Below are 8,583 nucleotides of genomic sequence, written 5' to 3'. Positions count from 1 at the left end.
CGGCTACCGCAAAATGTTCCGCAAAACATCTACGATCTACGAGAGAGAGAGAGAGAGAGAGAGAGAGAGAGAGAGAGAGAGAGAGAGAGGCAGAGAGAGGGAGAGTGAAAGAAAGAAAGAAAGAAAGAAAGAAAGAGAGAGAGAGAGCAAGAATGTTAAAAATGCGAATAAGGGTGAGAGACGAGTAAGGGGTGAGGCGATAGAGAGAGAGAGGGGGAGAGAGGCCGGTAGATAGATAGAGAGTGCAGGGAGAAAAAAGGGGCGTGGGCGAATTATTAAGATCGACGAGTAGGAGTCTTATATATATTGTATCAAGCTCGTCGCATCGCTCACTACCTACGTGACGGGACGCACTCGCTAATTTCGGCCCGATGCTGATTCGCAGCCGAACGCCGTTATATGTCCGTTGATATAGCGCGCGCGCCACATCGAGTCTGGCCATTGCGCACGCCAACGTGAGAAAATCAGCACATTTGATGCGACGACGGAATTAGCGTCCGGCGGCCGAGCGCAGTTCGTCATCAATGATTAATTATACGGAGCGTTCGAACTCAGCTGGTAACCACCACGAGGGCGCGCGCGCCGCACACACACGCACGAGCGCACACACACACACGCACGCGCGCGCACACACACGCCCCCCCTCACACACAGGAAGAGAGCGAGCGAGACGCATCTCGCCTGCCTTGCATGCCTGATGGCACGACGAGAGAAGACGAGCATTATCAGCGGAGGCCGTGCATTTTGCGAGTGCACTTACGGACCGCATCGTGTATAGACGTGCGGGCGGTCACCGCGCACTGACGCCGCCGCCGCCGCCGCCACTGCTGTTGCTGCTACTGCTGCGGTTGCTGCTGTTGCTGCTGCTGCGGTTGCTCCTGCTGTCACTCATGCTACTACTGGTGCTGATGCTGTTGCTGCTGCTACTGTCGCCGTCGCCGCTACTGCCGCTGCTGCCACTCATGCTTCTACTGCTGCTGATGTTGCTGATGCTGGTGATGCTGCGGCTGTAGGCCTACGTAGTGCTGTTGCCGCTGCTGCTACCGCTGCTGTTGTTGTTGTTGCTGCTGCCGCTGCTAGTGATGTCGCCATCTCCTTGCCATCATCGACGTCGTAACACGATAAACTATGCATGTGCTGCACACCAGTCTGCTTACCGGGTGCGAGGGAAGAAAATCTAGCAAGAGGGAGAGCAACCTGTTCTGTATAAGCGGCGTTCTTTACTAATACACCATGCATGCACTTTCTGAGCGTGTAATTTAGGTATATATGGTATGAGACCTCAGTCGCATATCGTACATTGATATAGTACTATTCGCTTATTAAGACACATAGTATACATGATAATTATATGATGCACATTATATGATACACGATACACGTCGCATAGTATGCATGATATATATACACATTATATATTCCGCTTATTTGATACGCACGGACAACGACTATTCAATTGGTCCGAGATAATAACGTTGACCAACGTCACCGACATCACATTTTGTTAATGCAATCTTCGTGATGTCGTGAAATAATTGTAATCTTCATTAAATGTATGCCCATTACGCACACACCAGGTATATCGCAATGTGACATATACGAATAGCCATTAGTATAAGCTCAGCGGATATACATATACTCATAAGGCGTATGGCGTGTGGCATGTTTATCACACAAGTGAGGATAGATAGGTGTATCACAGAGTGACTAACTCTGTGAGCTAAGCAGTGAAAATTAAGCAAGAAGGGAAGCATATCAGAGTGTAATATTATTACTAATTGACTGACATCGATAGACGAGAATGTTTCGTAGTCGTACTCTCACGGTATCCGATTTTGGAAACTAAGCGATACGCCGATTATTGCGTTACCCGGGGAATAGCCAGTGACTCGATCCTTTACTTCGGGCGCAATCATGAAAAGAAGATATTGAAGTATAGCGCGCGATCCGGACCCTCAACGTTTGGCCATGTCCAAGTGAAATACTTGGCCATCTTTCTTTCTCTGAATTGTGGAGAATTGTAAAGCATTGAGGATAGCTTTAATCACAGCGTCCAAAGGCACGTATCACCTCGATGACGCCACTCAAGTCACAATAGCTCATTGAGAAAAAAACACGAATCTAAAAAAGCGAATTATCTCGCTAGTGCGACAATTACATTACGTTGTGTATCTTCCTTTGGGGTTCAAAATTACGTGAGTCCCTTACCTAACCTTAACCTACAAGTCGGCGAACGGCCAAGTACAGTACACTTACATGGTGCCACTTCACAAGGAGAGACTTTGATTTTCAGTTTTGAGACGCGATAAGATGAAGCATGTAGACTGGATTAAATGGTGCGTTTATTATGTTCGCGCGTACGTGCGTTCGTGTTTTTTGCGTTCTTGCGTTGATGCGTCAATAGTAGCAACAAGGAACTAAACAGCTTCAGCCTCATGCAGTGTACATATGCGACATGTAAGAGGACTAGGCTTCATCGAAGAGACGCGGGATGCTTCAATGCAAAAAGCCATAAAGCGTGTCAAAGGGCAGATTTATGATATTCTCGAGGATTAGTTATCTATTGGTCTATGTTCTATGATCTGGTAATTCATTGGAGGAACGCTATGAATTTCTGTTGTTCGAAATATGTGAAAAGGAACATGTTTGAATTCTAGATAATTGCTAAAAATATAGTGTTGAAATGTAGCAAGCTATTTCTTTCGACATGACCTTCGTCTATATAGGCCTTTCTACAGTTGGGAACAATTAAGCTGTCTCAAACTCTGATGATATACTCTAGCCACTTTCATACTCCAGCTGGCAGAACTATTTGCCTACCCTGTGTCTAGCTAGGGCGGGTACAGACTTGGGATGTATGTGCAACCCGCCAATGATGCAGTCCACGAAGGATACTTTACGTGGAACGCGACCCGCATATAAATGCGACCAATATATATAAATGTTACCACACATAGATATGTTGTTACATGGAATCAAATATTCCTACATGCTTACACGGCGTTCGCCTAGCTGCGTTGTTCTTCAATGCATTAAATAATAAAACATTGTCTGAAACAACACGGACACAGAAACAAGTTAGAATACTACAACGCTTACAAGCACTGCTGTTTTTTTTATAACGATGAGCTATACAGTCGTACAGCTTTTTTTAATCCTACGTGAAATCATTCCGTAGAAACAGCTGGTTGTGATCGTTTGGTTAATTATAACATCGTTGTCATTAGGCTTAACAATAGCCTTCTAATTGTACCGCTACACCGATGAAACAAAGGGTAAAATTATTTAAAGAGAGTACGGCTTCGAGACACATCTGCATTGTGCTTTCCTCTGCTAAATTAATAATGTTCGAAAGCGTAAAATCGGAGGATAAAATGCAAACAATAAGTTCATTGTCGTGGACGTACTGGATCTTTCCTGGCCAATTTCTTTAAGGAAGTTGTAACATCAACGAAATGATGGTAATTGGTGGTTGGGCCAAGGATGCAAGGAAATATGAAAGATATACGATGTCGATTGATTTCGGATACAGTCACACATGCATGTACACATACACACGCGCACACACATACATGCACACACACACACACACACACACACACACACACACACACACACACACACACACACACACACATATATATATATGTATATATATATATATAACCCCCCCCCCCCCACACACACACACACATAAACAAACAAATACACTCATAGACATAACAAACAAACACGCACGCGTGCACCCCCCACACACACAAACGAACAACAAACAACAAACAACAAACAACGCAAACACAAACAAACATATACACAAAAGAGCACATCGCCCCTTATGGGGTATTGTGATTTTGATTTTACATGAATAAAATCAGAAAAAAACATGGTTACTACACATGCATTCTATGCAGTTCAACCGGTAAAATGCAAGATTCGCAACGGGCTCGTATTGGCGTGTACTGTGGTTAGCCTTAGACGAGACGTACACTATAGGCCAGTTTTCGTCAGATATCTAGGGCAGATGTGGTGGATTTATTAACCCGACTTGTATTAAAAATGCTATAGTAGAGTGTGAATAATTTACGACGTTTCTAAATTTTTGATGAGATTGTGTTTAATTGACCGAGTGCGAGTGGGGCATCTCACACGGCTGGTATCCAGCCTACACAAGCTGCGTAGAAAACATAGCCATGTAACATGTTTTGTTATGTACTCCCGATGAAATTCTAGATTGAAAAAAATAATATTAATTGTGAAAACAAACGATTATCTACCCACGCCCCAAATACAAGATGGCAAATGTTAGAATCGGAAATAATCGATACAATTATTGTTATTGGCCTGAAATGCATGCATGCAAGCACCGCTGTAGAGCGTGCCAACACAAAAACAGGCTTCTATATTCACGAAATGTGCAGTCTTAGAGGCACGGGTGATAGGGAGGGTTAACATTGGCGTTCGAAACTCGTCGCTAAATGACTATTAAGCCATCAAAAATCGTCAAAGTAAAAAGAAAACATAATCCCGAGTAGGGTAAACAGCGCCCGTGTAACCTGATCAGCGCAAGGATACGCACGCCGCACCGGATCTGCCTCTCGCCATCTGGGCTATCGCTGGCTGGGTCGCCATCTCGCGAGCGGTCATCGGCGTCTAGCATGGATGCTCAGGTTCCAGCCGACATCCTGCTTAAAGCAGCAGGGTTGCAGACGCGACACCGCCGGCTCGTCGTTATTAACGCTAGAGTCTGCTACTGCACGATACGAAATGGTGCCGAGGTGTGACAACCGTCTTAATGAGCCAATGCCACGTTGCTGCTGGAAGCTGATTGAATGCCACAGCCTATTATGGGCGCTGATATGGTGGTACTTAACGCGAGAACTCTGCCTAATGCGCAGCAGCTCACGCCGATTCCTGGCGAGAACGCTCTAGATACGGCTTATATATAACGAGAAGGTTATCTATAAATCTTCGGGTCAGTGAAGTTAGCTCCCAGTTCCCAGTTCCCAGTTCCTTATTCGAATAAGGAACTGGGAACTGGGAACTGGGAACTGGGAGCTAACTTCCCTGAGCTTAAATCTTCTACTGTGCATGAGCGAGCGTGTGTGCGCGTGCGTATACGTACTCAGGTTGATTTTGGCTGCGATTTTTTACGTCTAGCCCCGCAGTTCGGTACTTGCGGTAATCATACAAACATACAATTAGCTATTGCACGAGCTCTTCGCGCCGTGATCGCTACATCTATATAATGTGTACGTTTGTAATTTGCGCAAACTACTCGTCCCGTTTGTCTTGACAACCACTGTTACGCCGCGTGACCGCTCCGCGCATGCGTCATGACCCCACGACCATCGTCACTGTGGGATGACCTTGGCCGCACAAGGCAGCTTCCGGCGTGGCGTCATCGATGCGTTGTCGTCTTCGGCAAATTTCTGAATCTCGTGGAATCCTCGCGAATTACGGGCCGACGATAATGCGAGTTACGAGATAAGAGTGTGGTGGACAATGTGAATGGGATGTTTTTGTACACGGTTTCTTTGTGCAATTGCAGCATCGCGCGTACAGAGTTGATTGGACGCGGTCGCGATGTCTTCGTGGTGTGATCGTATGGATAGTGACGGTCTAAAATTGTTGCGCAGGCCAGGTTAATAAAGCTTTAGAATTGCGGATTTTTCATTCATCACGTGATTTTGACCATATGCTCTGCCTATTTTGATTCTATAGAAGCCGACGTAACCGTAGATTGACGTGCATTGCCTGAAAATATAAGCACGTCCTGCAGCAAAACGATAAGCCTTTCTGCTTCAGTGTCTCCCGGGGCCATCACATTGATGTCATTTACATCATGAAAAGAAACGATTACAATTGGTGGCTGAAGTTCGGTAAAGTCTGGTTCCTGTCTGGTTAATAATTCACATTTTCGGAGACCGGGCAGTCGATGAAAGACGTGATCGTCTAGACAACATACAAGCCCCGTTTGCTCGTGATAATGTATTATTTTGATTCATATTCTAATTTTGCTTTTTTCAATGGCCCGTGGAAATCATTGCTTGAGCATACCTAGACGAACAGTAAAAAGCGCGTGCGGATATTATTAATGTCCTCTCTGTTTAAACCGTAGAAATAATATAGGTATAGACTAATATAGGTAGAAATATATAATATAGGTGTCTCTATATATTTCTATGGTTTAATTTTTTTTTGCCTGACGCTCAATGTTGAAGGAGCTTGGTCTGTATACAAGACTAACTCAACGCTGGATAGGTTGTGCATGCTATACATTATGATAAGCGTATATAATAAATTTTAGATGATCGTGCGGATCACAAGAAACGGTAGTATGCTCACAGTTCATACAGAAGCATTGTTTTCCCTTCTACCGGCGGATGTGTTTATCTGTTCACATAGCGTATATATATAAATAAATAAATATATATATATAATTGATATACAGTACCCAGAATCAAAAAATATATTAATTGAAAAATCGAGGATTTTACTATTTCCTATTCCGAGGATACTATTATACGCACGGTCAATCCTGTTAATTCCGTTGTCCTCACAATTAGATACACCGCGACCCTTTTCTGATAATGTTCTCCTATCTAGTGAACATATATATATACACTGTTTTGCTTTATTATTAGGTGATAATAGGTGTAGTTTCATCGAGTCATGCGCAATTGTGCGTGCGTGCGTAAGTGTGTTTGTGGGAATGCAAGCGTTTGTGTGCTCACGTGTGCGCGTGCTCGAGTATGCGTGTGTGCGCGTGTTCGTGTGTGCGCGTGCTCGTGTGTGCGCATGCTCGAGTATGCGCGTGCTCGCGTGTGCGTGTGCGCGCGCTCTCGTGTGTGAGCGTGATCGAACGTGCGTGTGCGCGCGTGCTCGTGTGTGTGCGTGCTCGAGCGTGCGTGTGCGGGCTTGCTCGTGTTTGCGCGTGCTTGAGTGCGCGTGTGCATGCTCCAGCGCGCGTGCGTGCGCGTGCTCGTGTGTGTGTGTGCATGTGTACGAGTGGGTGAACGCGCGTATGTGCGTGGGCTGTTCGTATAGACCTATATTAGCGATCCTATCTTGGTAAGCTTCAGTAACTAATATTTTCTAGAGAGATATGCTGGCAAAACATTTCGTCAATCTGCTAGTAAAACACACGCATGGACAAGGTCTATATTTATTTTTCTAGCCTGTAAACAGTAACACGAGTAATCAAAAGAAAAGAAACAACATATATCGTGTACGTTTCATACAGAAATGGCTAAATGCACGGATCTATAGATAGTCGTGTATGTACGCCGACACGTATACACACACAAATCGCTGTATAAACACATAATATACGGGCATATAAGTAATACATATTATACTATTAGTGGTGCATGAGAATTTTTTTGATAAAAGTATATCTCATGAAGAGAGCAGATGAAGCCCTTCGTAGCAACTTTTCTTTCTAGCTTTTCCATGCTCAGACACTTATATTCTATCAGCACTTAGTGGAATGGAAATCGTTACAGCTGTTGGTACAATAGGAACGAAATCTGACTTCAATCATAAGCGCGAGAATACAAGGGAGAGTATGTCCGAAAAGCATGCACCACGTTATAGTATCATAACGGTGTGTAAGCGCCTTGAAATACAGACTTCACGCGACGTAGAGGACGGATTCGCGTTCGCGGTTTACTGAACATTTGAGTATTGCTCGACTCAAAATGTCGAGAGTGCATCGCTGGCGAACGACGCCACTTGTTTTAACAGCTTTCACGCTCCATCGGCAGCAAATATTCAATGTCTGCTACGACCGGCTTCGGAGCGCAAGTGTTGCAGCTGTGTATATTGTTCTCTCGTTAGCTGCGCACCCTGTTGACGAGAGAAGGATAATGTACAAGCCAAATTTCATAGACGCCGAGAGAAATCGATATATATCTTCAGATATCGTTAGCGCGGGTAGTGATTAGTTATAGAAATACGGCTACGTGTTAGGTGGTTCAGTGTTTAGAACATGAATCAGCGCTAATTTGGCAAGGTAAGTTTAGCTAATAAAAAGCAGCTAATAATATATTAGCAAGCTATCGTTTATTACACAGTAATAACCTAGTGTGATTATTTTCAATGAATGAAATTAGGATGCGTAGATATTTATATGTCGCGATGCAACAACATAATTATTGTTTATTTGTTTTTAACGACGATTTTACGATGATTACGACGAGGATGTTACGAGTTGTGTTACTATTCATATTTTCCTTACCGTGTACATATTAGCCGTGTGCGACAGTATTTTGATTGTCATATGTTTATTGGAAGCTGCAACGTGCGCACGCGCACGCACACATGCATCCGCGCACCAACGCACTCAAGCACACATAACACGCGCACACACATACATGTTCTCACACACACACGTGCGCGCGCACACACACACAAAACACACCGCCAACACACACACACACACACACACCACACACACATCCACACACACACACACACACACACAAACATATTATATTACACCAGTCCAGAGCAGACAGACAGGCAAGCAGAAAGATTAATATTTAGACAACTGACAGACAGGCACGTATTTGGAGAGACGGA

General features: G+C 44.4%; 1 protein-coding gene across 2 annotated transcripts in view; it reads left to right on the top strand.

Moving 5' to 3' along the window:
- The window catches only part of LOC106808393 (glutamate-gated chloride channel-like), a 144,151-nt gene that overhangs the window by 21,817 nt on the left and 113,751 nt on the right, over positions 1–8,583 (top strand). The window lies entirely within an intron of this gene.

The sequence above is a fragment of the Priapulus caudatus genome, unplaced genomic scaffold (genome assembly GCF_000485595.1).
Source record: "Priapulus caudatus unplaced genomic scaffold, Priapulus_caudatus-5.0.1 Scaffold272, whole genome shotgun sequence".
Lineage (NCBI taxonomy): Eukaryota > Metazoa > Priapulida > Priapulimorpha > Priapulimorphida > Priapulidae > Priapulus > Priapulus caudatus.
Note: the sequence above shows the minus strand (reverse complement) of the source record. Positions and strands in the feature narration are given on the sequence as shown.